General features: G+C 40.6%; 1 protein-coding gene and 1 long non-coding RNA gene across 4 annotated transcripts in view; both read right to left on the reverse strand.

Moving 5' to 3' along the window:
* Window positions 1-16,688, reverse strand: part of LOC123996923 (neuroligin-1-like) — a 277,027-nt gene that overhangs the window by 70,582 nt on the left and 189,757 nt on the right. The window lies entirely within an intron of this gene.
* Window positions 9,414-16,688, reverse strand: part of LOC123996924 — an 80,659-nt gene continuing 73,384 nt past the window's right edge. The window contains exons 2-3 of the long non-coding RNA XR_006832056.1: window positions 15,963-15,990; window positions 9,414-9,539 (exon numbers count right to left, since the gene is read on the reverse strand). This is a non-coding gene — a long non-coding RNA (uncharacterized LOC123996924). The remainder of the gene's footprint in view (window positions 9,540-15,962; window positions 15,991-16,688) is intronic.

Raw genomic sequence — 16,688 nt, forward strand, 5'->3', positions numbered from 1 at the left:
TCGATTACAGGCTCAAAATGGCCAGAAACAAAGCACTTTCTTCGTTAGTCTATTCTTGTTCTGAGAAATGAAGTCTATTCCATGCGAGAAATTGCCAAGAAACTGAAGATCTTATATAATGCTGTGTACTACTCCCTTCACAGAAAAGCGCAAACTGGCCCTAACCAGAATAGAAAGAGGAGTGGGAGGCCCCGGTGCACAACTGAGCCAGAGGATAAGTACATGTATCTACATTTACAAGTCGTCAACTGGCAGCTTCATTAAATAGTACCCGCAAAACACCAGTCTCAATGTCAACAGTGAAGAGGCAATTCCGGGATGATGGCCTTCCTGGCATCGAAAAAGCTACATCTCAGACTAGCCAAAATAAGAAAAGATTAAGATGGGCAAGAAAACACAGATACAGGACAGAGGAACTCTGCCCAGAAGTCCAGCATCCTGGAGTTGCCTCTTCACTGTTGACGTTGAGATTGGTGTTTGACGGGTAATATTTAATGAAGCTGCCAGATGATGAATCTGTTTTTCAAATCAAAATATATTTTAGATTCTTCAAAGTAGCCACCCTATTCCTTGATCACAGCTTTGCACACTCTTGGCATTCTCTCAACTAGCTTCACCTGGAATGCTTTTCCAACTGTCTTGAAGGGGTTCCCACATATGCTGAGCACTTGTTGGATGCTTTTCCTTCCCTCTGCGGTCCAACTCATCCCAAACAATCTCAATTGGGTGGAGGTCGGTTAATTGTGGAGGCGAGGTCATCTGTTGCAGCACTCCATAACTCTCCTTCTTGGTCAAATAGCCCTGACACAGCCTGGAGGTGTGTTTTGGGTCATTGCCCTGTTGAAAAACAAATTATCATCCCACTAAGAGCAAACCAGTTGGGATGGCGTATCGCTGAAGAATGCTGTGGTAGCCATTCTGGTTAAGTGTGCCTTGAATTCTATATAATTCACAGACGTGTCAACAGCAAAGCAGCACCAAACCATCACACCTCCTCCTCCATGCTTCACGGTGGGAACCACACATGCGTAGATCATCCGTTCACCTACTCTGCGTCTCACAAAGATACGCCAGTTGGAACTAAAAATCTAAACTTTGGACTCATCAGTCCAAAGGATAGATTTCCAACGCTCTAAATTCAATTGCTTGTGTTTCTTAGCCCAAGCAAGTCTCTTATTCTTATTGGTGTCCTTCAGTAGTGGTATCTTTGCTGAAATTAGACCATGAAGGTCTAATCCACTAGTCTCCTCTGAACAGTTGATGTTAAGATGTGTCTGTTACTTGAATAATGTGAAGAATTGATTTAGGCTGCAGTCTGAGGTGCAGTTAACTCTACTGAACTTATCCTCTGCAGCAGAGGTAACTCTGGGTCTTCCTTTCCTCTGGTAACTCTAATGAACTTATCCTCTGCAGCAGAGGTAACTCTGGGTCTTCCTTTCCTCTGGCGGTCCTCATAAGAGCCAGTTTCATCATAGCGCTTGTTGGTTTTTGTGACTGTACTTGAAAAAAAATTCTAAGTTCTTGACATTTTCCGGATTGACTGACCTTCACGTCTTAATTCTTAGGGATCAAATCCCGTTAATGGGATCGATTTGACAACATCCAGTGAAATGGCAGAGTGCCAAATTCAAATTAAATTATTAGAAATATTTAACAAATAGGGTTATCTTCTGTATAACATCCCTACCTTGTCACAACACAACTGATTGGCTCAAACAAATGAACTATGAACTGCTATAGGCACACCTGTTAATTGAAATGCATTCAAAGTGACTACCTTATGAAGCTGGTTGAGAGAATTGCAAGAGTTTGCAAATCTGTCATCAAGGCAAAGGGGGGCTACTTTGAATAGTGTTGATGTCTTCACTATTAAAATTAAAATGAAGAAAAACGGACACAGTATATTTGACATGAGCTACCTTGTGCCACCCTTATCTGGTGCCACCTTTGAGCTCCATTCAACCCCTCCCATTTATCTTTTAACACCATCCATATTGGCTTTCTATTTGCCATATATTTTTCAACTGTGCTGTGATGTATCACAAAAGTTCTGAATCTTTTGATTCTCAAAGTTTCTACAGATTGTAAATTAAAGATTTTAAAAATTCTCAAAGTATTATATTATAGATTAACTGACGATGACTTTTCAAATCACCAAGTAGTGCTATCTGCAGAGTTATTTCCAGGTAAATGCAATTCTTCAGCCTTTCCTGGACCAGTGACCAAAAACAAGATACAGTACATATGGACAGTACCAAAATAAATTATCTAATGACTCTGTCTCTTCGCAGCAAAATCTGCAGAGCTGGGAAGGTGGTATCCCCCAAACATATAACATTCCGTTGGTTTCAAAAATGTTGTATAATAATTTAAATTGAAAAATTCTACATTTTTTGTCATTAAATTAAACTCTTTAACCATTTGTTGGTCTTTAATGCAGGGCCAACAGACAAGCTCCTTTACATTTTCCCCCTTCTACTTGCCTCTTCCATTTTTGCGGTAACGCTGCAATTAGTTGGTTGTCAGACATCTTCATATATTTTTGTTAGTTGCATGTGTGATATAACTCCACCAGTCCTATTTATGATATCATTTACAAAGATGATAACTTTTTTATTTTATATTTTTATGTTATCGAAAAATAATGATTTTTTTTAATCAATTCGTATATTTGAGTTTAACCACAATATTTGTTGTATTATTTGGTGGATTTAACTGAAATTGCAAAAAACTTTAGATGGCTTGTTTTAAAAATAGCAATATTTTGGAGATTATTTCATTTTGAGAAGTTGTAATCTGAATAAATGGGGGAAAAGGCCATTCTTGAACATGGGGTGAGCCATTCTTACTAATTTGCTAGAGAAAAAGTTTGGATAGGTAAACTGGGATATGACTAAATAGTTAATCAGGGAGATTTTCCCACAAATAGACAGGTATTTTAATTTCCATGATAGCAAAATCTTATCTATTTTTGCTCCATTTCTACTCAAATGTATTGAGTGAGATAATTTATTTATTTCGGGATATGTATACCGAGTATGTCCACATCACCGTCAGATCATTTTACTGGTAAACTACACAGTAATGTAAAAGTTGTATTATTTTGTGATTGAATAAGAATCTGTTCTTAACTGACTTGCCTAGTTAAACAAAGGTTAAATGTTTAACATAAATGATGGACTTTATGGAACAAATCAGTCATTTATTGTCGAACTGGGAATCCTGGGAGTGCCTTCTGATGAAGATCATCAAAGGTAAGTGAATATTTATGGTGGTATTTCTAACTTCTGTTGATTCCAAAATGGCGGATATTTCTCTGGCTGGATTGGGCTCTGAGCACCGTTCTCAGATCATGCTTTTAAGGAGAAGTCTATCTTTAATTCTGTGTATAACAGTTGTATCTTTTATCAATGTTTATTATGAGTATTTCTGCAAAATCACCAGATGTTTTGGAATCAAAACATTACTGCACGTAACAGCCAATGTAAACTGAGATTTTTGGAAATAAATATGCACATTATCGAACAAAACATACATGTATTGTGTAACATGATGTCCTATGAGTGTCATCTGATGAAGATCAAAGGTTAGTGATTAATCTTATCTCTATTTGTACTTTTTGTGACTCCTCTTTTTGGCTGGAAAATGGCTGTGTGTTTTTGGAGTTGGCTATGACCTAACATAATCATGTGTTGTGCTTTCGTTGTAAAGCATTTTTGAAATCGTACATGATGGGTAGATTAATAAGATTTTCACATTTCCCCAGAGAGATCTTCTTTGTTTAGGCTCCAACACCATCTTAAGCCTTAGCCCCACCCCTAAATGCACAAGAGTCAGCATGGTATTGTCCTCCATGAAGTAGTCTCTACTTAAACCCAGCTAAATTCTGGGAAGCAATGATTTTGAGAGCTATAGCAACACTTTTGCAGTTGGCCATAGCTATATTTTTCTAAAAATCTGCAGTAGCAAAGATGATCTTTATACTAATCAGGGAAGAAACCATTCTGTTATTGACAGAAGCCTGTGACATAACAAACATCCGGACTCGTCTCTCGGCATGTCCAACCACTCCATTATCTTAGTCTATCATGACTAGCCAGGAAGAATCCTGTCTTTCCGTATAGCTCAGTGCTTTCTCCTTGACTCAACTAGGCTGATAAGTTTTACCATACACATTTTATTTTTTACATCGCTACTGTGAAGTAGGAATCAGCGTCAAATGCCTCAAATCCTGTAACTGGTCACTTGTATTTAAAACTATACACAAAACATTGAGGACACCTTCCTAATATTGAGATGCACACCCATTGGGTATCTCACTGCACCCCCATATGCCATGTCTTGAAATATGCAGATAGACGGATTAAAAGTAAAGATACATCATAAAACTCTGACAGACAGCTTTCTAACTCTGCCCATAACTTTTGGACATTACTCCCAGAAGGTATGAATTATTGAGTTATTCTTAGTTTTACACTTAAGACATGACTCTCTCATTCTTCCGGAGGACCTGAGCCCTAGGACCATGCCTCAGGACTACCTGGCCTGATGATTTCTTGCTGTCACCAGTCCACCTGGTCATGCTACTCCTCCAGTTTCAACTGTTCTGCCTGCGGCTAAGGAACCCTGACCTGTTCACTGGACGTGCTACCTTCTCCCGGACCTGCTGTTTTGGACTCTCTCTATCGCACCTGCTGTCTCTAACTCTGATTGATCTGCTATGAAAAGCCAACTGACATTTACTCCTGAGGTGCTGACCTGTTGCACCCTCTACAACCACTGTGATTATTATCTGACCCTACTGGTCATCTATGAACATTTGAACATCTTGGCCATGTTCTGTTATGATCTCCCCCGGCATAGCCAGAAGAGGACTGGCCAACACTTCAGAGCCTGGTTCCTCTCTAGGTTTCTTCCTAGGTTCTGGCCTTTCTATGGAGTTTTTCCTAGCCACCGTGCTTCTACAATTGCAATGCCTGCTGTTTGGGGTTTTAGGCTGGGTTTCTGTACAGCACTTTGTGACATTGGCTGATGTTAAAAGGGCTTTATAAATACATTTGATTGATTGTGCTGTAGAATTAGTGAAGTTTGTCTCGTGTAATAAATTCTATACATTAATTTATACTGGATTAAGCATCATTTTCTGTTAACCGTAATTTTGTTCATTACGTTCCAACACTTCATCTTGTGCCAACATCAGTTTATTTTTAAGTCTTGGTTCCAATAGTTTAAAATTTTTCTAAGAGAATGTCAGTTGGATGCACCACACACCTAAATGAGCCACAGATAAATTGAGAAAGTTACAGCCAATCCATAAACACAGTGAAGCAGCTTGCCTAGCGGTTAAAGCATTGGGCCAATAACAAAAAGGTCACTTGTTTGAATACCCAAGCCGACAAGGTGAAAAATCTATGTGCCCTTGAGCGCTGAACTACTGTGGTTGACCCTGTAAAATAACACATTCCACTGCACCTATCCGGTGTATGTAACAATACAAATATTATTTAACACCTACAAAGTACCTCATCAGCTGGCCGCATTGTTGGGACAAGAACAGAGGCAATTGCATTATACAGCTCTTTGTTTTTCACGTCACAAGAAGCAGCAGTAGGAGGAGGAGGAAAGTAACATATGTTCTCAGTGGAGTCCAGTACTGGCTGGCTGTGAATCATCATGATACAGTAGAAGCCTCGTTCTCTCTGCAGCCTTGCTCTGCTCCTCTCCCTGTGACTGCTGGCCATTCCAGACCATGTTGTCACTTCTTTATTAGGACCTTGAAAGGAGTGGAGGAGTCAGGAGATAGGGCATTGCACAGGAGGCTTAGTCCCACGCCAAGCCTAATTAGCTCCAACTTCAGAGGACCAGCGTGGGAGGAAGGGACAGCCGGAGAGGGTGCATGCCATTGCCCAGCCCCCCTTCCAAAATAAAACTGATGAAAGGGAAGGACCCGCGAGACGGGAGTCGCAAAACAAAACCCCAATCTGTCCAGAGCGTACCTGCACAGAGGAGAGGGGGCATGAAGGGGGGTTGTATGGAGAGAGGCAGCCGGGCCGGGAAAGGGCCAGCCAGGCAGACTCAGACACATGCCAAGGCTATTACACTCCTCCACACACAGCCTGGGAAAGCAGAAGGTGACTGGAAGGTTGTTGGAATTAGCCAACTAAAAAGAACAGGGAGGACAAACCGTAATTGGCAGACCAACTGCCTTCCCTTGCCTGAAAATGTAATCAAAACTAACAAAGATGTTTTCCGGTTCCAGTGGCATGCATTGAAACGTGTGGCCTTTCCGTAGCTTTCTTTTGCAAATTACTATGAATTAACAGACTTATTTCCTAAAACGTATCAATACTAAACATAATTTTAAGGTATGGGACATTCATTGTGTGACAAGAAATAACTAGCAGGTCTATTACACTCGAGCAGCTAGAATTCCTGTGAATTCAAAGTGAGGGGTCACAGGACTTGAAACTGGTGTGGAAGTGGACAACTCAACTTTCTTCATGAGCAATCTTTTCTATGAACTGTTCAGACATGAGAAGCTGGGTCCCATGCCACTGATTAACATTGATGACCCCACGGGTCCTCTCCAGAATGGGTCTCACTGTATGATTGTACGAATACACATCTTTCATGTCAAGCGGCAAATTATTCGCCTTACAGCGGAATCCGGGGGTCTGACATACGCAGGTGAGGAGATCAGCATAAACCCAGACCTGATTTCAGAACTGCTAAAACAGAGTGATATCCCAGCTACACAAACTAAACCTGAGATGCGGCTTCATCCACCCAGCAAAACTCATCTTGACCTTCCAGAACACAACACATACGTTTTCCACATCCAAGGATTATTCAAAAAACGAACACAAAACGGGATAAGCCGACAGATGGAACCCCATAAATGGCTCATTATTCAGGCAGGGAAGGGGGGGAACGATTTATAGAGGATCTTCTGGTTGGGGAGCGACCAATGGGTGGGGTTTCCCTGTGGGTTCTGCTTTTTATTTTACATCCATGGGCCTATCAACCCTAAAGATAACAATTACATTTTAGAAAACAATGGCAACACTAGCTATTCTCTTGTGGAATTTGAAAGGTCTTAATAATCCTATCAAGCATTCCAGCTGTCTTGATATTCTATAAAGAAACCATTTTGATATACATTAGCAATGCTTCAAGAAACACACTTATTCCAAAAGGACGCAAACAGAATAGATAAATGCTTTTTCATTAGTCCCATACAAAACTAAGGGTGTATTCATAATGATACATATGTGCTCAATGTCACCTTGGTAAGGGCGAAGACCAAGAATGAAGAATCACTTTCCTTAAATGTATCCATAATGGAAAGAAATTGTCTAAATTAAATGAGATGTTTACCCAACATCCAGAAACTCCCAAGTGATTCCATTAATTGAAAATCGTTCAGTTGAGTTTTCCCCTCTCCCCCTCTCTCTTCCTGAGACTGCAAAAACAGGTAATGTGAGTCATGACGTTGCTGGATGCAGGCCTCGCTCTGCTCCGTTGTCAGTGACTGCATGACTCACAAATCCGTGAACTGTGGACACTATTATCCTCAAAGCGGGCAAAGAAGGTGATTAGTTTGTCTGGAAGCAATACGTTGGTCTGTGACGTGGCTGGTTTTCTTTTTGTAGTCCGTAATTGCCTGTAGACCCTGCCAGATACGTCTTGTGTCTGAGCTGTTGAATTGTGACTCCACTTTGTCCCTATGCCAACATTTCGCTTATTTGATTTCCTTGCGGAGGGAATAACTAAACTGTTTATATTTGGCCACTGTTTATATTCGGCTGTTTAATGCAGTAGTTCACGCTTTCAGCTTTGCACAAATGCCGCCATTCATCCATAGTTTTTGGTTAGGGAAGCTTTTAATAGTAACAGTGGGTACAACATCTCCAATGCACTCACCGAAACATTTCCCAGTCCGAGTGATCTAAACAATCTTGGTCAGACCAGCGTTGATCCTTGTCACAGGTACAACCTGTTTGATTTTCTGCCTATAGGACGGTAGGAGCAAGATGGAGTCGTGGTCGGATTTGCCGAAAGGAGGGCGAGGGAGGGCCTTGTACGCATCACGGAAGTTAGAATAGCAGTGGTCCAGTGTATTGCCCACGCGAGTGCTGCAATTAAATCTAATTTTATTAGTCACATGCGCCGAATGCAACAGGTGGAGACCTTACAGTGAAATGCTTACTTACAAGCTGAGACTTGGCGCTCCGGTACCACTTGCCATGCGGTAGCAGAGAGAACAGTCTGTGACAAGGGTGGTGCAGCTGTAGAACCTTGGTGCAGCTGTAGAACCTTTTGAGGATCTGAGGACCCATTACAAATCTTTTCAGTCTTCTGAGAGGGAGTACATTTTGTCGTGCTGTTTTCAAGACTGTCTTGGTGTGCATTGACCATGTTAGTTTGTTGGTGATGTGGACACCAATGAACTTGAAACTCTCAACCTGCTCTACTGCAGCCCCGTCGATGAGAATTGGGTCATGCTCGGTCCTCTTTTTTCCTGTAGTCCACAATCATCTCCTTTGTCTTGATCACATTGAAGGAGAGGTTGTTGTCCTGGCAGCTCACTTGTCATTGTCGGTGATCAGGCCTACCACTGGCTGGTCTAGTAGAAATTCATCCTTCCAGCATGGTGATCATCACCTCCATGTTGAAATTATTGCATGGATACCAGTACTCACGTCATCGGGAACTAAGGTTGACTTCTGTCAACAGGATTTTGTATTGGGGGAGAGAAAGGTGTGTTTCATAGTTCTCAACTAATGTCTGTCCAATTGGGCGTGGTCACTGAGTGAGCAAAGTTTAAAATTTTCTCATTTAGAATCTAAAATTACATTGAATCTTTTCACAAATATTTTCATATTTAAACACTTAAATTGTACAACAATTTCATGTGAATCTGATAGAATGTGTAGACTTTCCAAGATACAATTTATGTAATCTTATAATCTGATATAATGTCCCAGACACCAACTGATCTAACATCATATTCTTTAAGTACCAATGGACACTTTCAACTGGTTGGATTACAGAAATATTGTACCTTTCCCCAAACTTTTGATGTTACCATACTCTATGTAAACGAAGGGCTTTACAAGTGTCCATTCTGTAGGGTGGAAATAAAAGGGGGAAAGGTATTTATGGGGGTCATGAACCTCATACAACAGGGCAACGTCATGACAGTCTCACCTTGTTGGATTCAATCTTGCCATTAATCTGCAAGTTGCAAACCAACATAAAAATGACTGTGGGTTGTCCTGGTTGTGGACCATCGTTGTGGTCCCCCTCTGGTGGTTGACCTGGGTAAGGTTTATGCGAATGAAGCAGGCAGCTCGAAGGCTGGGCAGCAGATGTCCAGTTGGTGACCACTGTTGCGGTCCCCCCTCTGATGGTCTACCTTGGTAGGTTTTCTGGAAGCTGCCAAGGATCACAGGAATTGCCAGGGGATGTCTGGGTTGGGGATCTCCGTTGGGGATCTCCGTTCCGGACCTGTCGTCTGGTCATCTAGACTGGAAGATCTGGGCAGTAACTTAGGCAGATGTTAACCACGCACATACACTCAAGAAATATATAATTACATTTCCTCTCAAATGAGTGGCGTTGCTGCACTAACTGATGGTTGTATGGGGAAGTTGTTTATGACTCTATCAGTTCCTAAACAGAATTAAAAAATCATAACCAAAAGACAAATACAAAATCTAGTTATCACACGTTAATCATCTAATTGGACTGTATTCTATATACGTCCAAGGTCTTGGCAACATGACTATCATAACGTTGTTTCTAATGTCATGTCTAGGGCGTTCTAATTTGCGGGGTATTGCTTAGCGCGCTATCCTAAGTTGGTAACTACATAACAGCTGTAAGGCACTAGTTTTGGGCAGTCTACAGAGATGAACTATGGACTTCTGGGGATAAACTGGTGAGTATGGTAGCTGTAGGGTCAAAGGCATCAGGATAAATTTTCAATTTTTCCCAGGCTGGCGTTTTGCTAGGACCCTTAAGTGATCCTGGCATAAATCCTAATTGGATGTTCTGTTGTAGATACGCGTTTATGCATATAAACATGTTAAGGGAAGAAATCCAAGTATCCTGGTAGACTACAACTTGTTCAGAATGAGTCTGATGTAATCAGGTAATTTTCAGGTCAATGCCTGGAGGTCAGTCAGAATTGGTGTCGAGGGAGTCTGTAGTGGTTTTATTACACTATTGTGTAATCTTCCACTATTGTGGTGGCGATAGGAATGAAGAAGTCTATTTCATAGCTATGTTATCCATGGAGGAGCTAACCTCACGACGGAAGTAGTCTAAGCACTGAACCAATCATACACAGTGTGATCATGGTTCATGACTTTCTTTCTGAATTGCTTCCTGAATTGAGGGTTCTATTTATTATTGGTATGTGTGTTGACCATAAGAAGAGTGTTCTGGAGATTCCCTTACACATGTTGAAATCTGAGTGACAACTAACTCCTCTGTCGCTATTATCAAGAGCAATTCGACTTGAGGTCTCTAATCCTCTTACTGATTGTTGCTGGACTGACTGTGGTATTGTTACTGGTACTCAAGGGGACCAGTTGTCCTACCGATTTATTCTGAAATGTTATTCCACAGGAACACATGATTAGAGCATTTACTATTTTAGCCATTTGTTCTGGAGAAAGAGGTCCACTGAACTTCTTCTACGACCAGTGTGTTACACCTCAGTATTATGTTAGATGTGTTCCAAGATTATCCCCGTCTAGGGGGCTGTCTGCTAATCTCTTTTCTCATATTGCAGTTTACAACTTTTTTGTCTGCTCTGAGAACATCGAACAATGTTTGAGAGATGAGCGATATTGTCGTGCCCAAATCAATTAGTGCATGACAAGTTAAGCAGTCCTCCAGGACTGTTTCCAGGTGTTGATGTTTAGAGTCGCGTTTAGTGGACATATTCCCCACAAAGTGGAGTGGTTGTTCACAATGACGTGATGTGACATTTCTGTTCAAGGTGAAAGCAGATCAACTTTTCAGATTGTGAATGGGCTTGGCTTTAACAAATCTTTTTAGCTTTATCTTCGCAACCTTTGTATCAGAATCTATAGACAAAGCCTGTGGAATTGTTTCCTGATAATGCGGGCCCTGGATAGGGTCTCGAGTGGGAGCGGGAGAAATTTGAATTTGAATTCCTGCGGACCTGGTGTCCGGTAATTCCCGTCTAGTCCTTGTAACTTATCTTTTACCCTTTTCTCAAGTTTTTCTCACTTTAGTTCTTCACGTAGTGGAACTTCTAGAGAACATTGGTCTACGTTTTGATCGTCCTTTAACAATTTGTTACCCTTGTGCTTTGACACAAGGGCAGGAACGTAGCAAACAGGTCGATTGTAGTGGTAGTCGTTTCGATGGCGACATACTTTACAGTTATTTCGACCGCGGAGGTTATTGGACTAGTGGTTTCGTGGTGGAAACCGTTGTTGTGAGTCATCTCTCAACACTCCAATACCTGATAATGCTCCTCTAACTGGAGTGAGTGCTCCTGGTCAAACTTCAAAACCGAGTGGTCAGGGTTCTTAGCGTTGTGATCTTTTGATGCTTCAAAAGCTGTGCTTGCAAGCTCTCTGAGTTGTAAGATAGGCAAGCCAACATGGGTTGTAGGTCCCAAGTACGTAATGAAGGTGGGATACATGTTTGACAGAAACATTTGTTTGAATATTAACAGCTCTTCCCTTCCTGTTTCAGTGAGTAGGCCAAAGTAAGCTGAATGAAGCCTGTGATAATAAGCTTGTGGATGTTCATTCTAAACTTGTTTGACAGTGTTAGCCAGTGTTAGCGAGTGGCAGAACCACTGAATTCTAATTTCAAAGCTGTTGAAAGTTTAGTGTAGTCATTAAGCACGTGTTGCTGTTGTAGACGAGTGAAGCTCGTCACGTGTCTATTTGGCGTTTGCTTCAACAGGTAAACCCTGTCAGAACCCGTAGTGTTTGGATAGCCATCCACTGCCTCCTCTATGTCAGCTAGGAACGTCTCAATATCGTTTGGCTGACCTGGAACGGGGTCAAAGAGGGGGAAATTCTTGACAAGTTTGTCAAGGTGTTCCGTGCCAAGAGGGCGGAGAGGGTTGGCTTATCCTGTGGGGAAATTGGGGCCCGAAAGGCCAAGAGGAGAAGCCAAGCTTTGGCTTTATTGGCAAAGGCACCATATTACTCAGTGCCAAATGGCCAAGAGGAGAAGACTGAGGGACAGATGAGGGAGGCAGTCTCAAACCTTCTATTGTCTTCACTCCTTTGACTATCAGACTCTGGCTGCTTGGTTAGGTAGTCACGCTATATCGCGTGACTTTCTGGAATTCCACCAGATTGTACCTAAGGGTGGTATTCCGCTACATTTCAGAGTCCACTTGAGCGCTTAGAGTACCGATTTCACACTTGCTCCTTTTGGTCTCAAACATATCTGTCATTGTTTACATAAAGAGGTTTTGAGTACAGAGCGGGAGATTCAGTGATGAGATTTCCTCCGCTTGGTTAGAAATCAATATTTCCATCTTCACATCTGAGTTCTCTCATCATTCATTTGGTCAGCGACTTCAATGAGTCCTGCTGACATGTCATCCAACTTTGTCATTGTGTTCATTAACTGTCTGGTCTGTAGCATGTTGAGTAGAATATTGTTACTTTGGGTAACCTTCAACAAAACTGCCTGCATGTTATCAAGTTTTGAGCTCCTGTTTGTAGATAAATCTGACGAGTTATCTAGTTTGACGTGGACATCATTGTATTTAGTTTTGGCTAAATCGAGTTGTTCCTGTAGAAGACGTATTTGTTCCTGTAGAAGACGATTTTGTTGAAGATTACAATTACATTAAATTGTTCAGTTTCAAACACAGTTCCATCGGTAGCAGAATGTTTCCCTTTTCTGCATTTGTCATTAGTGTCCCGGTTCTCTCCACCTCACCTGTCCCTTTATCTCTACCGTTACCTGCATGTGCTTCAGCTGTGCACCGCGGTATTGGACCGATGCCAATCTCGGATGGCAAGACACCGGGGCTACACTGGAGAGAACTCTACAAGGCATGCGCCCGATGTGTGACTTTGGAGAGCGCTGTTCGCAATTTCAGTTGTTTTTCCACTAATGGCATAATTATGGTTGATATCGCTGCTGAGGTCAGAGATCAATCCATTTATGGGTGGAGACTAATTAGCGAGTGGGGACTACCCCCTCTGATAGCTTGCACATTATTAGAACATTTGAAAGGAAAAAATGTTTATCCTATTTTTCTAAAGATTGGTTTTTACATTGGAAGCTGCAAAGACCATTTTAATCTATTTATAGACGTTAATGAACCATCAGTACTGTAATGTAGGAGTTGGTTGTGAATGAATTTGAAAAAGCAAATTTGAATTGATTACAGAGGATGGATCAGGATATCTGGGAATTAAACTTTAATTAACCTGAGAAGTTGGTTCATCTAGGTTACTATTGGAAAGTTTAAAATGTCTCATTTAATTGGAAGAACCTGAAAAGGCATGTTCGACAATTTAAATTATTAAATTGAATGAGATGATGATATCCAATCAATTGACATTGTCTGGATTGTCATAAGTTCAAAAAGTAGTTAAAATGTTAGGGTACATTGATGACCAGGTTCACATATCCCTAAGGCCAAAGCCACATGGGATTCCCACTGACATCCTTCTGTACTCGGGTTACTGAATGTGCATTGCAAAATACAATTTGACTGATTGATCAATTTGAATGATAAATCAAACCTGTATAGGCTATTTGGGAATTAAACTTTAATTAACCTGAGAGCATTTCCACATCTAGGTTATTGTGGAAAAGTTTGAATTGTCTCATTGTAGAAAACCAATCAAATTGGATATTATTTATAAGATCCACCTGAAAAGGTAAGTCTGGCAATTTTACTTATTAGTTAAATTGAATGAGACATTAATATCCAATCAATTGAGAATGTCTGGATATCATAAGTAACCACTTGTTAAACGTCATCCACATTTGAGTGTCACCTAAATAATAATTTTTATTTAAATGTACTGGCTATTCGTCACCACCAGAAGTCACTGATGGCACACTCTGAATTCAAACAGAAGTACAAAGGGCGGGACTTCATCGTGCAAGCTGGAGGAAATTCAGTGTGACACACGAAAACAAAATGGCTGCTGTTTCTTTTTAAGCTGTAGCATCTGGTGCTAAACTAATCCTATTTGCACAGAAATCTTGCTTCCAAGCACAAAATAGGGTCCCCTTCAGCAAGGCAACCGTTTCACACAATGTTTTGCCGGAATGCGCGGTAAACAAAGATATACACCATTGGTCTACTCACATTGAAACGTGAGAGATAGCGATAATTATCACTAGTCAAGCTAATATTTACTCAAATTCCAGCCGGCTAGCCCTGTGTCATTGCTCGAGAAATTAATAATGACCGAGCCTACCGCTTCTGAAATCCGGGAGGCAGAAATAGCACAACGTTTGGCCAAATGCTCTATTTCTCAAATTTGTATAAGTAGCTGGATCGTGTCCAGAAATCTGCTCACTTATTTTTCAACTCATAAGACACTCTGACGTCATCAGATACGCTACACTAGGACCAGTTCCAAATGGCAACCACACACACACACACCACCAATACCTCTTGTCTACAACTCCCCTGCTGTATAATATAATCTGGGTGTATTATGTAATCTGCTTTTCAATTTATATAGGCTGAATCAAAATTAAAACGTCATTCTATTTTAGATCCCTCGCACTGGGCATCATTAATGTTGTGTCTCTGACTGATTACATTTTATGACAGGCTATTTTATCAAATCGATTACTTAACATTTGTTTGATTGATTACGTGATTGAATTAAACCTTGCAACAATTAACTTGTTAATAACCTGGGGCACCACGGAAGAGTGTTTATAGAGCTGCTGTCTTCCAAATAACTTCATAAAGATCTGAAGATCTTTTATATCAATAGCAGTCAATTATTAATCGTCAACTTATTCAGTCTTCAACAGTGAAGAGGTGACTCTGGGATGCTGGTCTTCTAGGTAGATTTGCAAAGAAAAGCCATATCTCAGATTGGCTAATAAGAATAAAAGATTAAGATGGGCAAAAGAACACAGACATTGGACAGAGGAACTCTGCCTAGAATGCCAGCATCCTGGAGTCACCTCTTCACTATTGACGTTGAGACTGGTGTTTTGCAGGTACTATTTAATGAAGCTGCCAGTTGAGGTCTTGTGAGGCGTCTGTTTCTCAAACAAAATCAAAATTTTGCTTGTTTGTAGGTGACCAAATACTTATTTTCCACCATAATTTGCAAATACATTCATTAAAAATCCTACAATGTGATGTTCTGGATTTTCTTTTATTCTCATTTTGTCTGTCATAGTTGAAGTGTACCTATGATGAAAATTACAGGCTTCTCTCATCTTTTTAAGTGGGAGAACTTGCACAATTGGTGGCTGACTAAATACTTTTTCCCCCACTGTATATGTACATATTCGTATTCCATCCCTTTAATTAGATTGGTGTGTATTAGGTAGTTGTTGTGGAACTGTTAGATGACTTGTTAGATATTGCTGCACTGTCGGAACTAGAAGCTCAAGCATTTCGCTACACTCGCAATAACATCTGCTAACCATGTGTATGTGACCAATGCAATTTGATTTGAAGTTCGCTGTGTTCTTATTGTGTTATTACCATTGCACCATATCATGTAGACATGATGGCCTAGGTGCTCTACAGGTTAGCATATGTGCCCTATGTATTTTTGACAAGGGGGGTTGAGGAGAAAATAGACATTATGTGACCTTACATGGAACAATAGAATATCCCAAAAACATTGTGATAAATAAACATATGCTATATAGTGGTTTGAGCTTATGTGAAAAACATAAACCCACTAACGGTCCCACTCATAGAGGTTAATGATAAGAGATTAGCTACTTACTCGTTAGATAACTGTCCATTTGGCCCACCTGGAACAGGGAAAACGGAAAATGGAAAATGTTTCCATGTGGTCGCAAAATCAAACTAACTACTCCTCATCATCAATAGGTTCCTCCATGTCTGTAAGTCACATGTTCAAATTCTATGAAGCACAAACATTCCTCATTTGTCGGCATTGGAACGCAATTGACAAAACTGAACCACTAGTCTGTGTTGATCCTGGGGATGAGTCGGAGCCCCAGTCCAGTTGCTGTTGCGGCCTTTGTTTCTAAAACTGTGGCTACCATCTGAAATAGAATTTGCTTAAATTCTTCATCAGAATAGGCTGCTCTGGCTTAAATAAACAAGGTTTGAAAACATTGATGCCCCTCCATGAGGGTACTCTTTCTCCTCACTCTCAACTCTTTCGTCAGACTTTTTTTTTGTAAGACAATTAATACGACTGTGCTGTCTTTAAGTTGCAATAATATGCAGAAATCCTTCTACCATTTCGAGGTTGCTAAAATTCTAATAGTTCTGCTAATTTCAGTTTATGTGACAAAACAAGCAAGTGTAGAGAATCATTGTACCATCTAAACCACTGTAAAATATATTTTCAATAACCAAAAAATATTGTATTTTCGGCTGCTTGAAGTTGGTGTACAAAACCAAAAGTTAAAGATGCAAAAACGAAACATAAGAATGGGAAGCATAGAAATAATGCACATAGAACAGATCTACCGCTTCT

The sequence above is a fragment of the Oncorhynchus gorbuscha genome, linkage group LG15 (assembly GCF_021184085.1).
Source record: "Oncorhynchus gorbuscha isolate QuinsamMale2020 ecotype Even-year linkage group LG15, OgorEven_v1.0, whole genome shotgun sequence".
Classification (NCBI taxonomy): Eukaryota; Metazoa; Chordata; class Actinopteri; order Salmoniformes; family Salmonidae; genus Oncorhynchus; species Oncorhynchus gorbuscha.